The sequence below is a fragment of the Stegodyphus dumicola genome, chromosome 2, assembly GCF_044657685.1.
Source record: "Stegodyphus dumicola isolate Sdum_Otavi_A_Nest chromosome 2, ASM4465768v1".
Taxonomy (NCBI): domain Eukaryota; kingdom Metazoa; phylum Arthropoda; class Arachnida; order Araneae; family Eresidae; genus Stegodyphus; species Stegodyphus dumicola.
The window spans coordinates 190535976-190560940 of NC_140769.1; the positions used below are offsets into that span (position 1 = coordinate 190535976).

The following is a 24965-nucleotide window of genomic DNA, read 5'->3' on the forward strand; positions in this document are numbered from 1 at the left end:
AGAAATATGTGACAACGATGGGGTAAAGCTTCCAATCGCTGTCGTTGCTGCCATCGATTGACACCGAAAATGCTGAATTCTGGAGTGCAGCTATCATTTTGCTTTGTCCATCGCAAGCAATTTCGTTCACAGTAGAAGATGTTTCGTGCGAGCACAAGCATATTTCTGAGCAATCTTGGAGTCGGGAAACATCCGTCTGAAAAGTTGACCGGCATGATCGGCAGCACTTAGCGGCACGTTGTGTTCGATGAGGAATGCAGTAAACAAACACTCTGCTGAAATGACATCGGCATCCGAATTCGTAGCCGAATTTGAAAAAAAATCATCCACTTTCTTTGACGTTGTCGAAGCAGAAGCATTAACTTCATGCTTTTTAGACTGAACATGCTTCACAATGTCGCTTCTTCCACCGTGACTTATTATGAAGTTACACACGCACACGTTGCAAAATGCATAGTTATTTTCTTTGAAGGATTCTTTAATTGTTGGAAATTCGGCTTTGTAGGCAGGCCGAAACTATTGAGAATACGGATTTTTTTAACTCATTTCGTAACAACGACGTATTAAGAAAATTCGTAGCACGAGCAAGCCAAAAAAAAAAAAAACATAATCCGACAATCCACGCTCGCTCAGTCCGAGCTGAGTAATTCCCTTGCTGCTGAAGCAAACGCGAAAAAAATAATCTGGCGCTCACAAAGAAAAGTGTAGGAGAAACAAGTTCAGCGCATTGTATTGGCTGGTTAAGCGGCGAGTTGGGAGAAACCACAGGTTACTGGATTCGAAGTAGTCGGTAGTTGGCGGTAAAACACGATGCAATTGGCGAAAATCACTGAATTGGCGAAAAATTCTAAAATTTCGATCAAAAATCACTAAAAACACTTGAAAAAGGAAAAAAAATCGTAAAAAATGGATTACGATCGTAAAATCGTAAAAATTACAAAAAATTCATAAAAGTTGGCAGGTATGATATATACAAAGTCTAAGATCCAAATTTTGGTGATTATGGATTTGGAATTTTTTTAGATATTAATCATCAGTTTCAATCTAGTAAGATAGCAAGTAGATATTATAAAAATTAAAAATATGATGCATTGGTTTATGAAATAATGAAGCATTTATGACATTAAGGAAATCAAAATTTACAAAAAAAAGCTCAATATTTATCTGCTTGTTTTATTAAACATTTCTTTCCCTGTAAGTTTTTATTTTTATTTATATTTATATACATATTTTTTTAATTTTGTGCAAATACTTTCTCTTAATTCTATAAATAGACATAATTTCGTGTTCAGTTATAAAGATTCATTGTTCAAAGCCTGTAATTGCCATGTTCAGAGTTCCCACTAAATTGTCAATCAAAATTTCTTTGTTTATCAACACCTTTCTGTTAAATTTTTGATTATCAGGAGATAAATTTTCTGGATTTAGGACCTATTTTTGGATTTAAAACCAGGTTTCGTCATCCATTAGTTGACTGATAACTGGGACGCATATGAGCGTTCCGTGCCGAGCCATGTGCATGGGGAAAAACCCATGCTTGTGATTGGACATACTTTCCGATGCATCATTTTCTCTTGCCGTAATGACGTTTAGGTGAGATTCGTACGGTTTTGTTTTCATGGAATGACGCTCATAAGTGACACTAAATCGAGAAAATTATTGATTGTTTTTTTTTAAACGGGGAGGGAGGGAAAAAAAGCTGAATCGTTCTGCAGATGGGTTCTTGTTTCATGGAATAATGAAATCTATCAAAGATGCTGTTAATATCAGAAGCAATCTTAAGCACTTAGATTATATAAATAGCTGAGTTCATGAACTTAGTGCAAAAACCAAAACACAAAGAACTCGATCCAACTGTAAAGACATTGTGTGCTAGTAAGTATATTATTATTATTGCAATTTTGTTGAATACTGTTCCTTTCACATTGCAGAAAATATTTCCTTTGCAAATGTTATATTACTTCCATGGTGATGTCCATGTCATTTCTAATGTTCTGTTACCATACCATAGATGAAAGAAAAAAGTGCATTCAGTATTGTCACTGAATTTAATACACGTGCATTTTTCTGACAAACAGTATTTTTATACAAAGGTACAAAAGATGTTATACAATAAAAATCGGCAATATTCATAAAGCAATATTATGCAATTTAAAACATGTACTCTGTTTCTTTGTTCCAAATCTACATTAGTCCAGCTTCAAAAACAAATTTTACTTTTTCAGACTGATTATAAATATTGTGCACTATGTTACGTCTCAACGCCGTTTTAGCTATTTTCAAAAGTCTCATGCCTTCGGAGATTGTATCTGCAGAGAATGAACATATAATGAACATATAATGAACATAAAATAATGAATTCACAAACACAAGACCTTTAATATGAAGGGTTTTAAATTATGCATTTATTAAAAATTTAAACGTTTTAAATTAAGCATTTATTAAAACATTTATTAAAAATTTCTGCACTTAATACACATTTAAGGAGTTAGCACAAGGAAGAATAATACTTTTTCTCTCTAGAAAAACAAAAACCGCTACATTTTTTATGAGTTGTAAGAAGTGTAATCTCAAGCAACAAAAATAAAACACATGTAATTATCTTTTAGGACTGCTATGAAAATATAAACAAATGGTATGGAGGTGTACCCTCGAGCATAAGCAAAGTCAAGGCATTCCTAAGCACAGAGGAAATGATGTGATCATAAGCAATATCCAATCATGAGAAAGTATTTTCCCTATAAGTGTGGCGTGGTACAGAATGCTTATATGCGACCGGGACATTGTCATCAAAATGAAAAACTTCTGTTATATTTTATTCACTTAGAACCACTTCATTGCATTTCTTCACAAATTCCATTGATTGGAAAATTTCGCTTTTTGTTTGGGATATCTGAAAACCTTCAAATTCATGGCTATCATCATAAAGGTTAGCTAGCAAAGCTAAACACTACCGGTGAAGTATCATGAGATTAGCGATTAAAGGCATATTGCTCTGCTAAACTTTGTCTTGCTTTATCGTACACTGCCGAAGTTAAGCCTGGATCATATTACAATCAAAAGTTGTTAATCCAGACACCCATAATCCGGAATAATCTATAATCTAGACCTCAAAGCTACGGACTTTCTGCGCATGCGTTGCACATATGGCATCGCAATGCGCGTAATACCTTTATGCAGGTGCATATGCGTCTACCCATGCGCATAATACGCTTACGCATGCGCGTTTAATGTATAATGAACTGTAAAAGCTAAGGTAAAATTATCTAATTATCTATTTCACTTAATGTTGCGGAATGTAACCCTTAATCTTTGAATTGCAACCAGCTTATTATTTTTTGCAGATTGTTAGACAAATTTTATAAAAGTAAGTTGGAACTTTCGATTCTGTCAAATAGAATTTCCGATGCTGGATCTACAAAGGGAAAGCATGTTTCGATGTCCATCAAACAAAAAGTGGAATTGCTGCAAAAAAATGGATAAAGGCTCCTTTGTTTCTCTAACCATTCCGAAATCTGTTTATCAATTTCATGCTGCTCTGCGCGGGGGGGGGGGGCGTCGCGGCGCGCAATGAACTGGAGGTTGATCTGTCAACACTATCCTTATCTTCAGGGCAGATTTTATTTTATTCGGCTTATAATTTCAGCTTATAATGTAGTATTTATTACACCTTGATGTACTCCATCTTTGATATGATATAAATCAAATTCATCATCATTATAAATATCACGAATACAAATCGTTTTCTGGTTGCAATTTTCTAATTTCGACTATGCGTAATGTATGCTTTACGCATGCGCGCGTTGAAAGAAATGTTTAATAAAGTAAACAAATAAATATTAAACTTTTTTTTTGTAAATTTTGATACTCTTTAGATCATAATTGCTCTTTATTTCATAAATTACGGTTTCATATTTTTAATTTTATAATTTCTGCATGCCATCTTACCAGATTTAAACTGATGATCTATAATCCGGAAAAATCGATAATCCGGAATCACCGAAGTCCGGATTAAAGACTTTTGACTGTAGTTCAATTGTTCATTATATGTATGCCTACTTCCCACACATGCTTAAGAGCGAGTCCCTAACAAATAAATTCCCATATATACTTATAACTTACCCAGGGCCGACATTAGACAGACATTTTGCAACCCAGTGCGATCTCTGTGTTTTAAAAATTTTGCTGCAAAGCACTTCTCTAAATCCAAAAATTTTGCACTCCACTGTCTTCCTTAAATTCTTAAAGATTTTACCACCTCTTAATTTTGCTTCTTGCTACTCTAAATTCTAAAAACTTTGCCGCCCAGTGCAGCTGCACCAGCTCAGGTTCTGAGTTCATCCATGTAACAAATCAGTCATCCTCAAATTCATACAGCTCTTAAAGTACCATGTCTGAGCCTGATTCGAGGTTCAGACTTAGTGCGTGAAGGTGCAGTTGCTCCTCGCTCTCTATTTTTTGACTTCACTGAATTCTTTTGCGTTTTAGTCTATGTGTTATATGTTTGATCAAATAGCCTGACTCAGTAAAAATAGGCGGCTAGTGTAACTCTTGATTCAAAATCTGGTTACGACCATGTGCAGTGCTGATAATGACGACATGTCTCTGAGACTCCTTTGCCGATGCTTTATTTTTCTTCCTTTTTCCCCTTTCTATTAAATTCTTTCTATGAATAATATTTTAAATTTCGTTCTCCTGATGAGGAGGGACCTTTAGCTGCCCTCGAAATCGATTGAGTATTTTAATATATGTACACTAAATACAAGGTTGTTATTGCAATTTTGATTGTCACATTGGTGTGTTTCTTTTCTATTAGATCATCAATTTAAATGTGGTAAGATTGCATGCAGAAATTATAAAATTAAAAATATGAAATTGCAATTTATGAAATAAAGAGCAATTATGATCTATATGGTATCAAAACTTATTTGTTTACTTTATTAAACATTTCTTTCAATGTAAGTTAAGTTGCTTCGGTTTTCTGTGCTAATACTTTCTCTTTAATTCTATAAACAGACACAATTTCTTGTTTAGTTACATTGCTGAAGTCCTGTAACTGCTGTTTCGAGAATTACGACTAACTTGTCAATCGAAATTTTCTCGTTTTCAATAACCTCTATGTCACTTTCTTCACTATCGGTAGCGGTGTTTTCTGGATCTAGAACCATACTACAGATTTCATTGTCCATCAATTGACTGATGATTGGGGCATTGTCATTGCAATGAAAAACTTCTGTTATATCATCTTCATTTATTACCCCTTCTCAACATTTCTTTACGAAAAAATTAACTGGAAAATTTCACCTTTAGTTTGTGATATCCGAAAACCTTCATATTTGCGGCGATCATCTTCATCGGCCTCACCATGAAATATAGTAGCTGGCCATAAATTATGTCAAGCATTTTTTAACGTACCTGGAGACGCATCCTCCCATGATCTTGCAATGCTCCACACAACAGATTTTATACTAAAATATTTTTTAAATTCTTGAATAGTCTTGCTATTGTTCAAGGAATTTAACATAGATTTTAAAAATGCTACTTTATATTTGCATTTCAGCATGTGTAATTGTCCGATATCCAAATTGACAGACGTACAATTTGAAGAGAAGAATAATATGGATACATTATCTTTCACTAAAACTTTAAGTGAAGTATAAGCCAAACAGTTATCTACAATCAGGACTATTTTTGAGTCATCAGGTAAACCAACCAAATTCAAATGTTGCCGAGCCTTGGGTATAAAATGATTTTCAAACCAATCATTCATTAACACTTGTGTCATCCATGCTCTTTAATTTGCACGATATATAACGGGGAAAATCGTTACTCCTTTGATTGCTCGAGGTCGTGCATGTTTTTGGATTATGAAAAGTTTGCACTTGTGCATTTTTGAAGGATTTGCATACGCTAAAATTATTAGTCTCGCTTTGTAATCTTTGACACTAGTTGGAGCCTTTTCTGTAGAGGTTGCCAAGATATTTCGCGGAACATTTTGCCAGAAATGACCAGTTTCATCAGAATTGTAAATCTGTTCTGGAGATAATTGTTCACTAGTAATGAGTTCAATGAATTTATCTGCAAATTGTTCAGTAGCTTCAGTATCAGCTGAAGCTTTTTCAACTGAAATTTTAATTGCCTATACCATGGCTATTTTAAAATTTGATTAACCAACCTGTCGAATATGGTACACTCACTTTTTAAGTTCATTTCTTCATGAAATATTTTGGCTTGAGCCATTAGCATTGGACCCATCAATGCCGTGCCCTCGCTGTGACACTGTCTGACCCATTCAATCATCACTTTGTCATGATCATCTTTTTTAGCATAATGAATGCTTTTACTGTTATTTATTGTGAGTGGGATGTCAGAATCCACAGAAAATTCCAAAAGGTTCTTTTTCTTTTTTCTTATGTCATATACAGTTGACTTTCCTATGCCATACACTCTCGCATAATTTTGAGATGGATATGCCTTTATCAATTTTTTGCTTTATCCACTTTTAGTTTAATGGACGTTGTACTGTACTAAGTGAAAGCATGTTTCAAAGTCTTTAATCCGGACTCATCGAGACTTCAGCGATTCTGGATTAGGGTTTTTTTCCGAATTATAGATCATCAATTTAAATCTGGTAAGATGGCATGCAGAAATTATAAAATTAAAAATATGAAACCATAATTTATGATATAAAGAGCAATGATGATCTAAAGGGTATCAAAATTTACAAAAAAAAAAAAAAAAAAAAAAAAAAGCTTAATATTTATTTGTTTACTTTATTAAACATTTCTTTCAACGTAAGTTGTTTAAGTTGCTTTGTTTTTTTTTTTTTTTTTTTTTTTTTTTTTTTTTTTTTTTTTTTTGTGCTAATACTTTCTCTTTAATTCTATAAACAGACATAATTTCTTGTTCAGTTTCACTGTTCAAATCCTGTAATTGCTGTGTCGAGAATACCAACTAACTTGTCACTCGAAATTTTTTCGTTTTCAATAACCCCTCTGTCACTTTCTTCACTATCGGAAGCGGTACATCGAAACATGTTTTCACTTTGTAGATCCTTTCGCAGCTTCAGAATCGGAAACCCTTTTCGACATATTCGAAAGTTTAAGCTTACCTTTTATAAAATTGTTCTGACAGTCTGCAAAAAATAATAAGCCGGATCCAATTAGAAGATTAAGGAACAATGCAATCTGCAACATTAACTGAAATAGATAATTAGATAATTTTAGCCTAGCTTATACCGTCCGTTATACATTAAACGCGAATGCGTAAACGTAATATGCGCATGCGCAGAAAGTTTGTAGCTTTGAAGTCCGGATTATAGATCATTCGGATTACGGATGTCCGGATTAAAGACTTTGTACTGTATATCCTTTGGCAGCTCCAGAATTTGGAAACTCTTTTTGACATAATCGAAAGTTCAAGCTTTAATTTTATAAAATTGCTGTAATAATAACAGTTCGAAAAAATAAGACTAAGAGGGATTAAATTAGAAGACTAAGGAGCAGCGCAGTCTTGTACATTAACTGAAATGCCTTAGAATCAGTATAGATAATTTTAGCCTAGCTTAATAGCATCCGTTATACATTACTGGCTGTGTATAGCAAGATTGGTGACGAAAGCAAAGTTGTTCTGCTCACCTTTGTCTTGCTCCTATTGCGTACTGAATTAAGCCTGAATTGTATTAGTTTAGTTATTTACTATACCGACATTATTTCTTGCACATGTTTAAAACTAATCCGAGTCCTAAATAAATAAACTCCCATATATATATACAATCAAAAGTCGTTAATTCAGACACCCATAATCCGGAATGATCTATAATTCGGACCTCAAAGCTACAAACTTTCTGCGCATGCGTCGCATAGGCGTTTACGCATGTGCGTAAGACCTTTATGGCTTCGAATGTGCATGTGCGCATGCGCATAATACGTTTATGAATGCGCGTTTAATGTACAGGGTGTCCGAAAAGTCTTTCCCTGATTACATAAATTGATAACTCAGGCTAGAAGTAAGATACAAATATGAAACTGGTGTCTAATTGTTTACAAACTATCAAAGTTTTTTCACACATCAGTAAACTTCCACATGAGCACACTTGGTAGCACATAGCACATCTAGGCGATATTCAATTTCCATCCACACATTAGCCAACATCACTGGAGGGATCGATTCAATGATTCACGTGAGGCCCTGCGCACTGATTTCTTCGCACTTCGCGGAAAAGACTGCCTCACAGCTTCCACCCCATCTGCTGATGTTCTTGGTCGACCAGACCTCGGACGGTCAGCAACCGATCCTGTGTTCTTGAACTTCTCATACCAGGCTTTAATGCTCTTGACATCAGGTGGATTCCTTCCAAATGTTGTCTGGAAGTGTCTCTGCACTGTGGTTGATGATCGTGTCTCATGGTACCACAGGGCACATTGTGCCTTCGATAGTTTGTAAACAATTCGACACAAGTTTCATATTTGTATCTTACTTCTAGCCTGAGTTATCAATTTATGTAATCAGGGAACGACTTTTCGGACACCCTGTATAACGGAAAATATAAGCTAAGCTAAAATTATCTAATTCAGTTAATGTTGCAGATTGCGTTGTTCTTTAATCTTCGGGTTGGGTCCGGCTTATTACTTTTTGCAGACTTTTAGAGCAATTTTATAAAAGTAAGCTTGAACTTTCGATTATGTCAAATAGAATTTCCGATATATATTTACTAATATGTAAAGGATCTAAAAGCGAAAGTATGTTTCGAAGTCCATTAAAGAGAAAGTGGAGTTGCTGCAAAAAAATGGATAAAGGCATATCCTTTGATTATCTAATCATTCTGAAATATGTTTATCAATTTCATGCTGCTCTGCAGGGGGGGGGGAAGAAACGATGTGGCACGCAATGAATTGGAAGTTGATCTGTCAGCACTACCCTTATCTTCAGGGCAGATGCTTTTATTTTATTTGGCTTATAATTCCTTACTAAATGCAGTATTTCATCTTGATGTACTCCGTCTTTGATATGATTTAAATCAAGTTCCTCGTCATTATAATTCGCTTCCGATAGTGAAGAAAGTGACACAGAGGTTATTGAAAACGAAAAAATTTCGATTGACAAATTAGTCGATATTCTTGACACAGCAATTATAGGACTTGAACAGAGCATGGAGGTAGGAAGTGAGATGGAGTCGCCCTAAACAAGTTTCTCTCGTATCCTGGTCTGAAGCACGGGCGATGCCTACGTGGTGACCAAAACATTGGGTTATTTAACATTGAGTTCTATGGGATTTGACGCGTTCGGATGTAAATATTTTGTAATTACGTCATAAATATACACATAAATGTATATATTTTCTTTTTCTACAACACTTCAGAGTCCTAAGTATGTGAAAACAACATATTTTTAAACAACATTTCATTCTGAACGGAATTAAATGCTATACTTTTCACAGGACAGTTTTCTCAGAATGGTTTAATTTGAATGAAATATTTTCACAAGTTTTCGTTAATTACATTAGAAAAAAAAATTAAGGTAATTCGATTTTATTTGGTTAAGGTACAAACATTAAGATCAAAGTTTATTGTATTATTAATATTAAAATTATGCATTATTCCTTTTCTATTTATAGAACTTCTTCCTAAAATACTTTCTTAAATATGACATGATTTTTTGGCTTCTGAGGCATCTTTTAAATCGAAAAATGTAAGTCAATTTATAATTAATGCTCTATTTGGTTCATTTTAAATTAGAGAATTATTAGGAATTAGCGAAATACTTTAAATAAGTATTTCGCTAATTCCTAATAATTAAATAGGTATTAAATGGTACTTGACTTTCTCTGAACATTTCTGAAAGGGAATAAAATAAGGATTTTTTGTGGAGTTGTATTAAGTATTATTTAAAACTTGTAACTGAGTTATTATAAAATGTAATAGGAATAATTCTTTTAATTATACTTATCAGATTTTTTTTTACTCTTCATTTCAACAATACATATTCCAAAACTCTTTATTACGTTCTTAAGCATCTCATAGCATTTGCTTTACAATACCTTTTAACAGATTGCTTTCCAATACGAACAATTCTTGCTTAAATAGTTTTATAAAGTATTTGTCAACAGGATTTCAGTTTATGTTTACAATTCAATATTAAGGTTATTATATATTTAGATAACATTTATAATCATTATAAATTAGATACATTTAATCATTAGATTTCTTCACAGTACTTTCACAGTTGTTTATAAGTGAATAAATTCTTCATTTCAAATACATTTATTAATAATTTAATGAATATTTAAGTATTTTGTCAAAGGCAGATACATGCTTTTTGCAAGCACATGCATAAATACCCATACATATTTCCTATTTATCATTTCCGGCATGTGCAAATCTATAATTTCTGTGCATTCACTATATTTTTCGTGTAAAGTAATTTACACTAATTTAGCATACACCCGAAAGTTTTACATAAAATATATATATGAATATAATTTGAATGAAAATTATAAGTATTATTTTTAATACCCACTCAGAAGTCAGTTTTTCTTCAAAATTCCTCCACGATGGCATCTCTCTCTTTAGGCAGATAGCCCTTGCATGCGTTACTCTATTTAATAAAAACTTAATCTGACCTATGTGCCTAATTACAAATATTTTAACATACATAATTTTATATTTACATTTAGCCATCAAGTTTCAAACTTTTCAAATCTTCTAGAAAATAAATTTTGGCAGATCTCTTTTAGCAATTTTCTTAAAATCTATATTTTTGTAGTGCAACAGCTTAGAATTTTATAAAACAAATTCATAATCAAAATCGCTGTTGTTAGTTATCGAAAAATAACCAAGATGTGATTTTTGCGTAAATGTCAGTAAACTATACAAATTGCTATTATCCATCACACTATGAATGTTTCTTTCATGCAAGAGTGTCCCTTTTTTGATTTCTATGGAACTGTCATGTGTCAAAATACTATCAGAATCTTGTCAAGCGAGCTTCTGAATGTAAACAAAGAACACCCCGTCTGGTGACCCAAGCTTCAAAGCAGTGCTTCACTTCTAGCGCGGAATGGCCCCTCCTCCCTTTCCTACCTCCATGGGAGCTGTGGGAGGGGGACTGTACTCTCAGATTTCGTGGGAACACGAAGAATTTTGAAAAACGCAGAAAGAGGAATCGTGGAAACAGAACTAATTCGTGGCAAATCCATTACGTGCTTCCATAATAACCAGACCACCACATCTGGCATTAGTGGTGGCCAATGCAAAAAATGTGCACATATTTATAGAATTTCTGCACTAGTCTCTAGTATAGCTTTACAGAATATCTATAGTAATTAGAAGCTATCGATAAAATTTTACAGAATTCTGTAGAAGATCTTGGATCTAGTTTATAGAAAATTGGCCTTATAATTCTAAAGAATTCTAAAAACGTTTACAATGGATTTTTTTATATACATCTATCACACATTTTCCTTAGGGTATACTTCTTAATTGGTGGCGTTTTTCAAGTCTCGAAAGCGCGTTTTAGAATATGAATTAGATTTATATATAGCATCATTCCAACATAGGTATTTTGACCATAAAGTCGGACTTTTTCTGAAATGGCATGCCAATTTTTTTCCATATTTCGATTCTACGATTCAAATTATGCCTAAATATTAAATTTTGTAAAATTTGGTGAGAAATTTACGGGAGAAATTCAAAAATTTATTTTGGCGTATTTCCCTCCCCCCCAGTTTTCGCCAAGAATAATTTACTTGGCGAACTTCTTAATTGATAGCAACCTATTTTCCTTTTCTTTCTTTTACTGTAGACGAGCGGAAAAAAAGTCATCGTTCGTACTTTCAAATAATTTTAACAAAGTGCGTATTAACATTTGGCGTTATTATTGCTCAAAAAAAAATTATGCTAAATTTCAAAACGCTCCACTATGTAAGTTCATGTATATCTTAGAAAATTTTGAATAAAAACTCTAATTTTTTGCAGGTGTGCCTAGAAATACATCTACTTTAAGATGATGTTAAAAATTCCATACTTTAAAAGCATACTTTAAATTTTCCATACTTTAAAAGCATTGTGAAATGCATGGTATTAAAATTTCTAAGTGTAAAATTAACAAGATTATTAATTGGAAAGTGAAAAACCGTCAGTCATTATTTCTATGTGGAAAGAAGACTCCAATTGAATATCCTGAAAAAGGTACGTACTGTTTCTAATGTCAGATCACTGGTAACAAGAGAAAATGAGCTGCAAAGGCTTTAAATAAATCTGTAGCAACAATAATTTTAAAAAAAAACCAAGATTTATAACTCAAAAAAGCTTAAAAAATGAAAAAAATGTAATATTCACTAGTTTTTACCATCTGGCCTTTTCTCCCCCCCCCATGTGGCTCAATGTGAAACAATTTTTGGAACCCTGTTAGAAAACTATATAGCAGGAGGTAAATAAAAATACATGTGGCCCTTGATACTTAAATGTCTGCAACAAAAAGATCTATTTATTATTGAAAACAAAGAGGGAAAATACACAAACTTGATTTGGTCAATGCAAAGAAAGAGGTTTAAAACTGTCCTCAGATTCTCATATAATGGGAAATTAAAAATAAGAAGCGTGGAAAAAAATGTTAAAATCAACAGGTTATCAAGAGAAAGTTTTATATCTGATATTTACATAAGAAATTCCACTTCTTTATCACAAAGACTTTCAAACAGTGAAACTTCACCAAGCAGCAAGTCATACTTCAAAAAGTACCACCGTATTCCTTGAAAAAATTAAGACTGATACAGGTATTGTATGCATACATTTTCAACATATTCCTGCAAAGTCCTCCAACATTTCACCTATGGACTATTGAGCTTCTGGTCTCTTAAAAAATAAACCAGCAAAAACCTACCATGACTAATGAACTCTGGAAAATAATGGAAGAGAAATGGAAATCAATCCCCTGGAAATTTTAGAAAAAGCTCTTCTATCATGGAAATCATGGTATGGACTTGTAGTCCAGAAGAAAGGCTGTAATACATTTCTATAATTATAAACTAAATGAAAGGACTGTACAATAAAGAACAATAATAACTTTATTAATGGTAACTGTTACATTCAGTACTACTACATGTTGCCTCAGACGAAACCAGCAGCCAAGTGAGAGTTTCTCTCTCTACAATAGGTGATATTGTATTCTAACTTAACTTCCTGCCGTCCATTGAAATTCCAAATTTGAATATGTAAATTCCAACATAAAATTGAACAATTTCAAAAACAACTAATTCTACAGTCTAAATATGAAAGCTATTAGGTACTTTCCATCATGACTATAATATAAAATAATATAAATGGATAATTGTGAAATATAAACATTACTAATTACTAATTAGTTAAGAACAAACTAATTTACTATGATACAATCTTGCTATTTCAAAACAATTCAATTTCAATAAGAGCAATAATGCACAATTTCTAATAATAACAAATACATTATTTTTGACAATGTAAAGCTAAGCACTGTTATCCTTGATACAGGTTATAGGTACTACACAAATTTTACAGGGTTGCCACTCAAAGAGGAGAATGAAATTTTATGACTTTTCCAGGTATGTTTCGAGAAAATTCCAGTCTATCCGCATAATGTACGTTGGCTGTGCTAAGAGGTAAATTAATTATGGTATTACTTGTACTGTGTAGCAAATTCACTTAATTATTCAATAAATCCCAGAGGACATTTATTCTTAATTATTCTTGGTACACTTTGTTTGATAATTGTGTTTACTTTTCCGCTTAAAAAACTTAATAAAATTTAAGATATATACATTGGATAACCAACTGTATGTTTTATTTAATTATTACTCATGATCATCCCCAGTTCAACACGAGGCTAATCCGGTTCTTATAAATCACAACGCAATGCTAAAAGTTAGGTTAGATTTTAGGTAAATTTAATTTGTGTGAGGTGTATTCTTAAAAGGCACCTTAACACTTGAAAACACAAATATAATTATAATAGCAGTTGTTTTCTCCACTGAAGATTGAAATTTGAATCTGCCCAATCTGGAATAAAATAAGGCTTTTTTTGCAGACATTCTGCAGCTAAACGAAAGAAAGAAATCTATTTAATGATATTTTTTTACTAAATTGAGGTATTTTATATTTATTTCGCAGCATACATAAGGAAAAAATATGTGCATTAAATTTCGTAATGTCATCATACTGCTAGAATTAATTTCAGGATTATGCCAGAGAAAATTTCCTGAAATTTGGAAATATTATTTACTAATGATAAATAAATTTAGAGGGAAGAAGCAACATTAAATGATATGAATAACATAAAAATAAAGATAATTACTTAAAAATTTAATTAGAATAATCAACGATATTTTAGCGAATATAGTTATATATGGTTATCCTAGATGATTGATTACTATTTTTTTATTTTACTGCAAAATGACAAGGTATTTATTAAAAAGAAATGAAAAGATTTTGCGGTAAAATCCTAGTATACGATACGGCCTTCGCATGATTTTGAAAACTGTCGCCAAGAACAAAATGACCCGTTTACTGCTCATCATCATGTCGCCAAATCCCGCTGTACCATACATGGAGATTATTCTGACCAAAGAACGTCTATGTAAAAAGCGGAGGGAAAATTTGCCAAGGGATTTGACGACGGAACGGCCAGAATTTCCCTCTCCACGATGTGTACAGGAAATTGAGAAACACGTGTTAAGAAGAAGCGTTCTTTGACAAAAGAGAAAACTACAAAAATCCGTTTTTAAATTATTGCGAAAAATCCAAGAAGAAATGTTTTATCAAAGAACGTTTTTTCTTGGATTTTTTGCAATAATTTTAAAAACGGATTTTCGTAGATTTATTTTTCCCCCGTCAAAATAACTAATCCATGAATTAATTTACTTGCACCAAAAAATATTTTCTTTTCCTTTAGAGTTTAAAGACATTTTAAACGATATTCATTTTATGAACTCTTGATAACGTGACCTTCGAACTTCGATACCGGTTTCGAGCTTTGGCGACAGATATATCGTGCATGCACAGCTGTTTCCCGCTATGATGGAACCGAGCCACGTCTGTTGCAGAGTGGTTTTCCTTCTTTACAATACATATTTTTTTAATTCTAACCTTCATGGTACCGTATACTAGAATTAAACCCATTTTGTTTTATACAAGAACAGGTACTTTCTTTAGTTCATGCACTGCACATGCGATTCTCGAGGTTACTGGAAACCAAAAGTTGCGGGTAACTTGCTTGCCTTTCTAAAAAGACAATCAAATTGGAGCTGCGAAAATTGGCTCTATGCCAGCTGCCTGAATGACACTCATGTGATACACAATTCGCCAAAAAAGTGATCTCTTCCGACATCGGCGCAAAACTCGCCTTTTTTGGCGGGATCGTTGTATAAAATTCCCTGACTTTTTCCAGATTTTGACTAAAATTCCCTGACTTTTCCCTGAATTTTTTGGTCAATTTCCAAATTTCCTTGACTTTTTCCGGTTTTCCAGGTAGCGTGGCAACCCTGATTTTACTAATACATTCAGTATATACACCATGTTTTCAGTTTAACAACTCTGGTTTTATTATAAATCAGAGTTCAGAAGGTAAAACTTTTACAATTCGAGCTAAAGATCATTTAAATAGGGGGGAGATTATCTTCCTTTAATACAAACATACTTTCCTTTAAATTTTCTTTATTAATAAGAATTTAAATTTTCTTTATTAATAAGAAAATTTAAATAAATTTATTAATAAGAAAATTTAAAGGAAAGTATGCTTAAACGAAAGATTTGGTGTGTTGTTGAAAATTATTTAAATAACCAGTTTGTCAATTTCCAAATAATTAAGAGACTTGTAAAAATCAGCCATTTGGAAAGTTGATTATCTGTAAGATGAGACAAACCAGGTTCAGGATAAGAAGTAATAAGCCCAATTAAAAAACGAACCAGCATTAACCGTTTGAGTGCCAAGCAGCGCAATCGCACTGTTGAGATTTTATGAACATTGTGGACAACTGACGACGCACTTGATTTAAATCAAGTGCACATCGATATAAAATAAACAAAGTGCTATCGCGCAGCTTGGTATTTCTTGACATAAAATAAAGCAAGCTCTATTGCGCTGCTTTATCTTTTTGTATTCATTTAGAGAAAGCTCGGTCGCGCTGCTTTATCTTTTTGTATTCATTTAGAGAAAGCTCGGTCGCGCTGCTTGGGATTCTTCAACAGTGTTTTTTTAATAACCCCGGAACTCAAATGGTTAGGGCCTAGATCATTCGCATCTGTTGATAAAGGTAAAATTGGATGAGACTTGTGAGTACCTTCATTCTATAGGAGAAAATTCCAGAATTATTCTACACTGTTCAATTTAGAGCTGCCAACTGTACTCCGATGATGGTATTTAAATAACTTTATACATGCTTCCCATAAACAACCAAAATTTGATGCCTTAGGTTGAATCAGTTACCAATTTATACCCTCAGATGTTAAGAAATCTGCTATATCAGAATTAGATATGTAATTTTTCAGTTCTGATTCTGCACCAATCATATTAGTACTATTACCTGACATTATGGTAATACATTTTCCATGTTTAACAATAAACTTTTAATAGTACGAATTAATGCATCTGCAAGTTACTACCTCTAAATGTTTTGCTTTAGCAGCTAAACATATGAATCTAGCAACATACACTTTTGCATAAATACTCTCCCTTTGAATTTTATATTGATGAGAAATGGACCATAAAAATCAAGTCCACAGGTATTAAATACAAGCCCTGTATTAACTCTTTCACCAGGTAGATTCCCCATAACCTTTTAAGCTATATCCTAACCATTAATAACCCAAATTTACTGAGAACCTGATGCAATAAAGCTTGCGCACCCAGATACAAATATATAACATGGCAATACTCAAAAATTAATTTAGTAAATACATGATCTTTTGACATTACATAAGGAAATTTTTTATTGCAATTAATATTACTATTTGTAAGTCTGTCTCCTACTTTCAGAAGAGAATCCTTGTCTAGAAACAGAAGAAAGACAATTCTTCCCCCCCCCCCAAAGCAAGAACAACTTTGCCAAAATAATGTAACTGATGACTTTCTAAGCATCATCAAATTCTTTAACAGTTTGGAGACCAATTAAATTTTTTACCTTACAACTGGCTTTAAACTTACACACAAAACTTAACACACTTACAATATAATACGAATATATTTACATACTTGCCAACCTATGACACTCAAAAATCAGGAGAATTTTTTAAGAAATTGGGAGATTTTTCACAATGTTAAAAAGACTTTTTAAATGAGGAAAATATAGTTTTCAATAATGAATTAACTTTAAATAGTAACTAATTCTTAAATGCAAGCAACACAGAAATACCTTACACATAAAAAACATTTTTATTACTTGCATCGTTTAAGAAAACAAAACAAAACAAAACAAAAAACCTTTAATCAGTTTTTGTACAAATGGTATAAACAGCGGCAGATTTTGCTTTCTTTAAGAAAGAAACTTCATAATTTTGTTCATAGCAATTGCCACGTAGGCCTGCTTTCCCTAATAAAAGTTTTCTAATGTGTCATCACTAATATTAGATCTAAATTTAGTCCTCGTTTTCGCAACAACACTGAAAATCCTCTCACATTCTGCATTACTATGGGAAACTGTCAAGATGGCCAACATAATTCTAGACAGTTCTCTATATTTTAAAATTCCATCAGCATCTTTCAGTTTTCCAATTAAACTCCACTGGGTGTCAATCCTAGCTGATTTTATCACTTCATCCAAGTTTTCTAATTGTAAACTGCTATTATGCAGCTGTTGGACCTGTTTCAATTTTTCCTCCTTTTTAGAACTCCTTTCAAGATTATAATAAATATCAACAATGTGTTCATCCACATTTATTGGTAAAGAAGCTACTCCTTTTTCAGCTGCTAAATTTAAGAGGTGATAGGTGCACCTCATAATCTGCAAATCTGAATTTTTCTTTCTGAAGATGCCTGCAACACCAGTCTTCAAGCCTACCAATACTGGTGCATTATCGGCACCTAGTGCTAAGCAATTATCCAGAGGGACTGCATTTTCTTTTAAAGTTTTAATAATTAGCTGTGTTATATTAAAGCCTGTCAAATGTCCTTCCAAAGTGGGGACAGAAAGTAAACTGCACTCAATTTCTGAAGACTCTGGATTAAAAAAAGAAACAACAATTGGATACAGTTTTGAATCGGTATTATTGCTTCCATCCGTAGAGAGGCAGAACGGAGCTGTTTTAATGCGATCAATAACTGAAGATTTATTTTTCAAATCCATTTCTTTAACAATTGCACCTCTTTTGGTTCTTGCACTTAAGTATTTCTTAGTGATTTCACTATCAGGAAACATTTTTCTAAATAAAGCTGCAGCGTGATGCGATGCATTCAGTGGCAGGTTGTGCTCCAGTAAAAAGGCAGAGAACAGACATTCTGCATTAATAACTTTTTAATTTTTTGTTTCCGAAGAAAAATTCAATTTTTCGGTTCCCCCCCCCCAAAACAGCTCATGTTGCCCTTGTGTTTTTGTGTACGCACATGTTTGAGACCATCCGCCCTTCCACCATGCGAAATCGAAAAATCGCAACGACAGGCGGTACACATCGCAAATTTATTACATTTCCTTGAGGAAATAATGGAAGGAAAGTCAACTGTGTACGATTTTTGAAACGTAAACGAGTATTTCACCTTTCTCGCAGACATAACAAAAGATGATAATTTCTAAAACTGTTTCCCAAAGGCACGTGTACTCACACAACTCAGGACAAAATGACCGAAATAACTAAAGAACATCCAAATAACAGCTTGTTTTGTCCTCATTGGCTAATATATGCCAGATGACACGCAGTGGAGCACGATGCTCATCGGAGAACTGGAGAAGGACGTTTCTGGATACGTATATGCTCTCACTCACAAAGCAGAAGTTATCTAATTCGCAAGGTTTTGTTTTATATATAATCTAGAGAAAATTCATTTGCTTCAGACGTCCAAGATCACTTTTTTTGTTCATATAACAAAGTATTAAGCCAAGTTCCATAAAAATTGTGAGAAATTTTAAGAATAAGAAAAAGTCGGGAGAAATATATTGTAAATCGGGTTGGCGGGAGAGCGGTCGAAAATCGGGAGAGTTGGCAAGTCTGTATTTATTACTAACATTAAGAATGTGATCTAAAACAAGGACATTACAGTTTACACTTAAGATTAACTAAGTTTGAGGTCCTTGACATATTCCATATCAGACAAAATTATTTCACAAGGCTTAGTCAAGAACGTTGATCCATACCACAAAAAATCATTATAAAGAAGATCCTTAGGTTCAGCTCCATGTGATATCAAATCAGCTGGATGAGTGTTAACATGATACCACTCATGAATAGCAGTCTTACTGTAAATAACAGGCACTCTATTAGAAACAAATGTCTTGAGTTGATGAGGTTCCTTCTTAATCCACGCTAACACTATTGAAGAATCAGTGAAATAATACACTTTATGGGTAGTTGAATGGCCTCTTCATATTTTTTCACTAGTTTTACCAGCAGAAGTGCTCCACAAAGTTCCAAACGAGGAATGGTAATCGACTTCAAAGGTGAAACATACTTTCAGCATAGAAGAACATTCCTAATATATGTTTCACATAAATTTACGTCCATTATCCGGAATGATCTGAAATCCGCACCTCAAAACCACCAACAACATTTTTCTCTACGCATGCACATTTGATTCTCTCCTCTGTGAATAATAAAACATCTGGAGACTCCCGATTCTTAATTTCACTTTGACACTAAATAAAATACTTTGTCACTGAAGTAAAAAACATTTTAGCATAAATTTGTACAATCAGTAATTTGGCTCCATTGCTGCGTATCTGCTTTTTGGCACACATCTCAAACCGAAGCATTCCACACAGATACATCGTTGATCTGATGCCAACCCGGCAAATCATTATTTATTATACTTTCCTTTCATCACCACATGTTTATCACAACATGACAACTTGAGTAATGACTCATGTAGCAATACCTAAACAATTTTTTTTATGTTAGTAATTTAAAAATAAAGGCGTATGATAACCTTTTATGTTGACATTACACTTGGTGATGATTACAGATTTAAGTTAAATGCACTAAAAAATGTTGATGAGGAAAAATTTATGAAAACTTTCTTTCCATATGCTAAAAATAGATTTTGTTGACGATACTCATAGACCCAAAGATTACATTAAGGGCTATTTGAATTAAGAAAAATGGATTTGTTATTGACATAAACCCAGAACCAGCACCAGGGCACGTATGGCCGCATGGAGTCGCAGAATTTAGGAGCCACAGAGACTGCATCAGGCGGTAAGGTATCTAGCACTGACCCTCAATAAAGCTTAAGTGGGAATTTATTTATTCAGAACTCTGATAAGCCTTAGGTATGTGCAAGAAATGGACATAAGTATAATAAATAACTAAACTAATACAAGTCAGGCTTAATTGTCTCAGTGCGCCATAGAAGCAAGATAAAATTTAACGGAATAACTTGTTAGTCGTCAAGCTCATGATGCATAGCCAAATATGTATAGTGAAGGATAACTAAATTTGATGATGACAGCCACTAATTTTTAAAAGTTTTTGGATATCGCAAAACAAAGGTGAAATTTTCCAATTAACAGATTTTGTAAAAAAGTGTGGAGAAATAGTAATACATGAAGATGCTATAAAAGAACTTTTATTGTGATGATAATGCTTCTCAATCATCAATTAATTAATGAATGGCGAAATCTGTAGTATGGTTCTATATCCAGAAAATACCGCTACCGATAGTGAAGAAAATGACAGAGACGTTACTGAAAAGCAGAAAATTTTGATTGACAAGTTAGTCGGAATACTCAAAACAGCAGTTACAGGACTTGAACAATGTAACTAAAGATGAGATTATGTCTGTTTATAGAATTAAAGAAAAAGTATTAGCACAAAAAAAAAAAAAAAAAAAAAACAAAGCAACTTACATTGAAAGAAATGTTTAATAAGTTAACAAATAAATATTAAGCTTTTTTTTTCTAATTTTGATACGCTTTATATTATAAATACTTCATTATTCCATAAATGACGATTTCATATTTTTAATTTTATAATTTCTACATGCCATCTTACTATATTTAAACTGATGATCTAATATCCAGAAAAAGTCCTCATCTGGAATCGGTACTGTATAGGCTTTCTGACAAGCATCCCAGAATCCTATTATTTCTGTTTGCTGTACTCTGTTGGTTAGAGCAAATCTAGGGATACGATAAACGTTGTCTGTTCTAAGACTATACAGAAATGCATTCCATTCTTCCAAAAAGTCTTTTTTTAGGAAGAGGTTGGCTACAATTTATTTTTAAGAGCCAAAGTTTTTGCAGAAATATTTTAGTCTTTGCCATAACAGTTCGAATTAAATCTAATGGATCAAAGAGGTGACCTATTCCTGATAAAACATCTCCTTTCATTATAGAGACATTAGGTATTTTTGGAATCAGGCAAGATGAAAAATGAGCAAACGCTTTTGCCGGGAATCGAACCATGGACCTATAGAATACCGGCCCTGCATGCAGACCAGTACACCATGAAGGCACGCTAGGAAAGCAGGAGAAATACCTTATATACTCCCATTTTTAAAGGGTAACTGGGGTTTTTAGGGGGCCCAATCACCAAATCCTGGGTGTGGAGAATCCTCATCCAAAACCCTTTTAGTTCAGGTGCCACTGTAATGACATTAGATAATTTTGGAATCAGGCAAGATGAAAAATGAGCAAATGCCTTTGCCAGGAATCGAACCACGGACCTCTGGAATACCGGCCCAGCGTGCAGACCACTACACCATGAAGGCATGCTAGGAAAGCAGGAGAAATACCTTATATCATTACTGTTTCATCAATGACAGGTACGCTTTAAATTATAAGAAAAACTAATTGTAGCCATACTTCACGACATTCCCAACGTCCTTGTAACCTCAGTCTTATTAGTAACTTGCAAAAAATAATTATGAGTTGCACTTTCTCTATTCTTCAGTACTTCAGTATTATTTGAACACCATTTGTGTAACTGCATTCCACCATATTCTAGAAGACAGATTAACTGAGCCTGAAACTCCTTCACTTTCTGCAGTCTATTAGCTCCAGTGATAACGTCATCTACATAACAGTCCTTCAATACGTTACAAGGAAGTTCGGTCACTTTGTCCACTGCTAATTGCTTCAGGACTCTTGTTGCAAGAAACAGTGCACTCGCTGCTTCATAGGTTACAGTCTTCAAACAATTAAGTGTGCACAGGGCTAACAACTGATTCTATCCTTAAGATCAACTGCAAGTTTCTTTGAGATGGTCAATAAGTATTTACCTACGCATCTTCTAAACATCAGCTCCTAGTGCAAAGTTGTATTTTTGAAATCTAATAATAATACAAAAAAACATTTTGCCTGTATTCATCCTTTCATTAATACTATATTAAGTGATTTTCCATTAGTAGTTGCCTCTGATTCATTACATACTGAGCACAGCTTAATAGAGGTTTTCTCCAGGAGATAAACTTCATGATGACTGAGATAACTGCAGGTCGACGATTCAATTTCTTGAACTTCCTCCGTGTGATTTAAAATCCGTATATTCCTTGATATAATTCTCCTATGATGATTTCATAATCAAATCGCTTTCTAGTCGATTCCACACTTGATGTAATCTTTCCTCAGCAAGCATTTTTTATTCTCCTATTCCACACTTTCCCCAGTGGGAAACTGAATTATATATCTTCGATCATTTTGCTGATAGTGAGTACACTTGAAATGTTCTCCCCACTATTTTCTTCTTCACTCATAACATCCTTGACATTTTCAATGGATTCAACTTCCCAAAATCTTTGCAAAATTTTCACAGACTCCTTTTTTACTATTCAGAACTAAGCCACAATAATTTACTTCTGAGTTACTCTTGCATGTATTGACGTGATATATCAAAAAACTATTTCTTGCAATATCAACAGTTGATTTTCTAATTGAAATTTTCCTTATTTTATTATCTCAAAGAACAATTCGGTCCCCAGTAGCATGTCTATTCTGTTAGGAGTTCATGCTGCGAATCAGCTAATTGAATGTCAATGCGAACATTTAATGGCAACATCTCTAAACTTCTTGATGGGGTTATATTGGTAATTTTAGAAATAATCAAAGAGTTAATTGATCTTATACCTGTTAAATCCTTATTCAAAACCTGTACATCTAGTTGATAATTAACGTTTGTAATGTTCTCATTTTTTTTCCGGATACAGGTGGGTAAATTCTATCTTTCTTTATATTTAACAAATTGGCAACTCCTTCTGTTAGAAAACAAGACATGCTGCTGTTATCAAGAATGACTTGAATTGAAATTCTTTTGCTTTCTGAATTACAAACATATACTATTGCAGTCATTAATAACACATTTTTTTCTCTGTATCAAAAGACAACGTGATTAATTTTTATGAGAACCATCTGCATTTTTGTTTATAATCTTGTCACTTGATGTTTTTGTTTTGTCTAATGTTGACCGATGATGCTATTGCTGACTAGGGGATGGATTAATGAATGATATTTTTTTAGGCATTTGGAACATCTGAACTTAGAGTTATGTTTTGAGATTAAATGTTCCTCACTAAAACAGTTTAAACACAATTTATTGTTTTTAACTATTTCATATCTTTAATTTTCATTTAATTTTAAAATGACATTTATATTGTAGATAATTATTTTTACATATGACACAAGTCAGAGAACTATCGATCTTAACTATCATCTTTGGTTTTGAACATTTCACTTTACCAGTATTTGCTAATAATTGAAATCTTTTCACCAAAACTGAAATTAATTCAAACATAGGAACTTCAGTAGCATCAACGCTTAGTTCACATTGTGTATACATTTCATAATCTAGCTTCTGAAGGACAGTATCTAATAATAGAATGCCTGATAAATTCTTTTTCTTGTACTTTAAAACATTCAAAGCCTTATGTTTTTAGTAATATTTTCTATTACATATCCCCTTCGATGATTCAAAAGTTAAATTCAGTCCTTAAAATACAGAACTGAAATTATCATCAACAGTTTCAATTTTATTTTTCCTTCATCAATTAATGCAGCCTTTAAACAATAGAACTTCTAAACTTCTGTTAGCTGAGTATTATTCACAATAAGGTTTTTGAAATGCAACTTAAAATTATTATATTTGGTAGATTTATCAGAAAATATAGGATTAAGTAACTATATATTTATACTTCAGAATTTATACTTTATACTTTAGAATATATTTATACTTTAGAACCAGATTTAGTACAATCATTTTCATGGTCAGAATACACAGCAGATGAAGAATTTCCATATTTCTTACCCTCAAAACTTCTATTCTTTCTTTTACTTTGGTGATTTCTTCATCAATGGCTGTGACATCTCCTTTTTCATCAACATTTTTGAAGTAGCTATTTCTTAAGTTTCTAATGTCCATTTGAATACTTTGAAGCAATCTATACTTTATTTGAATTTTGTTTTTGTTTACATTATCATTATATTCCTTAACTATGTTTTCTAATCTAGTTAATTCCGCTTTTAATGCTGTTTCACTTCTATCCAATGCCAACAATTTGTTCTCTACTCCAGCTCTAAGGGCCAGTGCAATATGTCTCTATAATTCTAAATTAAACGAGTGGACCTGTATAAAAAAGAACACTAACAATTTTATTAATGCTAATTACTACATGCAATACTACTACATATTGCTTTAGCTGAAGCCAGTGACCAAGTAAGAGTTTCTTTTTCTCTACAATAGGTGGTAATGTATTCTAACTTAACAAAGGCTATCAGATGGAATATTTTTTAAAATATTCTTTACATGTTAAGCATTAACTAAATGGCCCCAAAATCATTCAAAAAATATGTAAACCAT

At 32.9% G+C, this 24965-nt stretch overlaps 1 protein-coding gene across 2 annotated transcripts in view; it reads right to left on the minus strand.

Moving 5' to 3' along the window:
* LOC118197614 (nucleolar MIF4G domain-containing protein 1-like) overlaps positions 1–24965 on the minus strand; it is a 156178-nt gene that overhangs the window by 60623 nt on the left and 70590 nt on the right. The gene's annotated exons all lie outside the window — the stretch shown is intronic.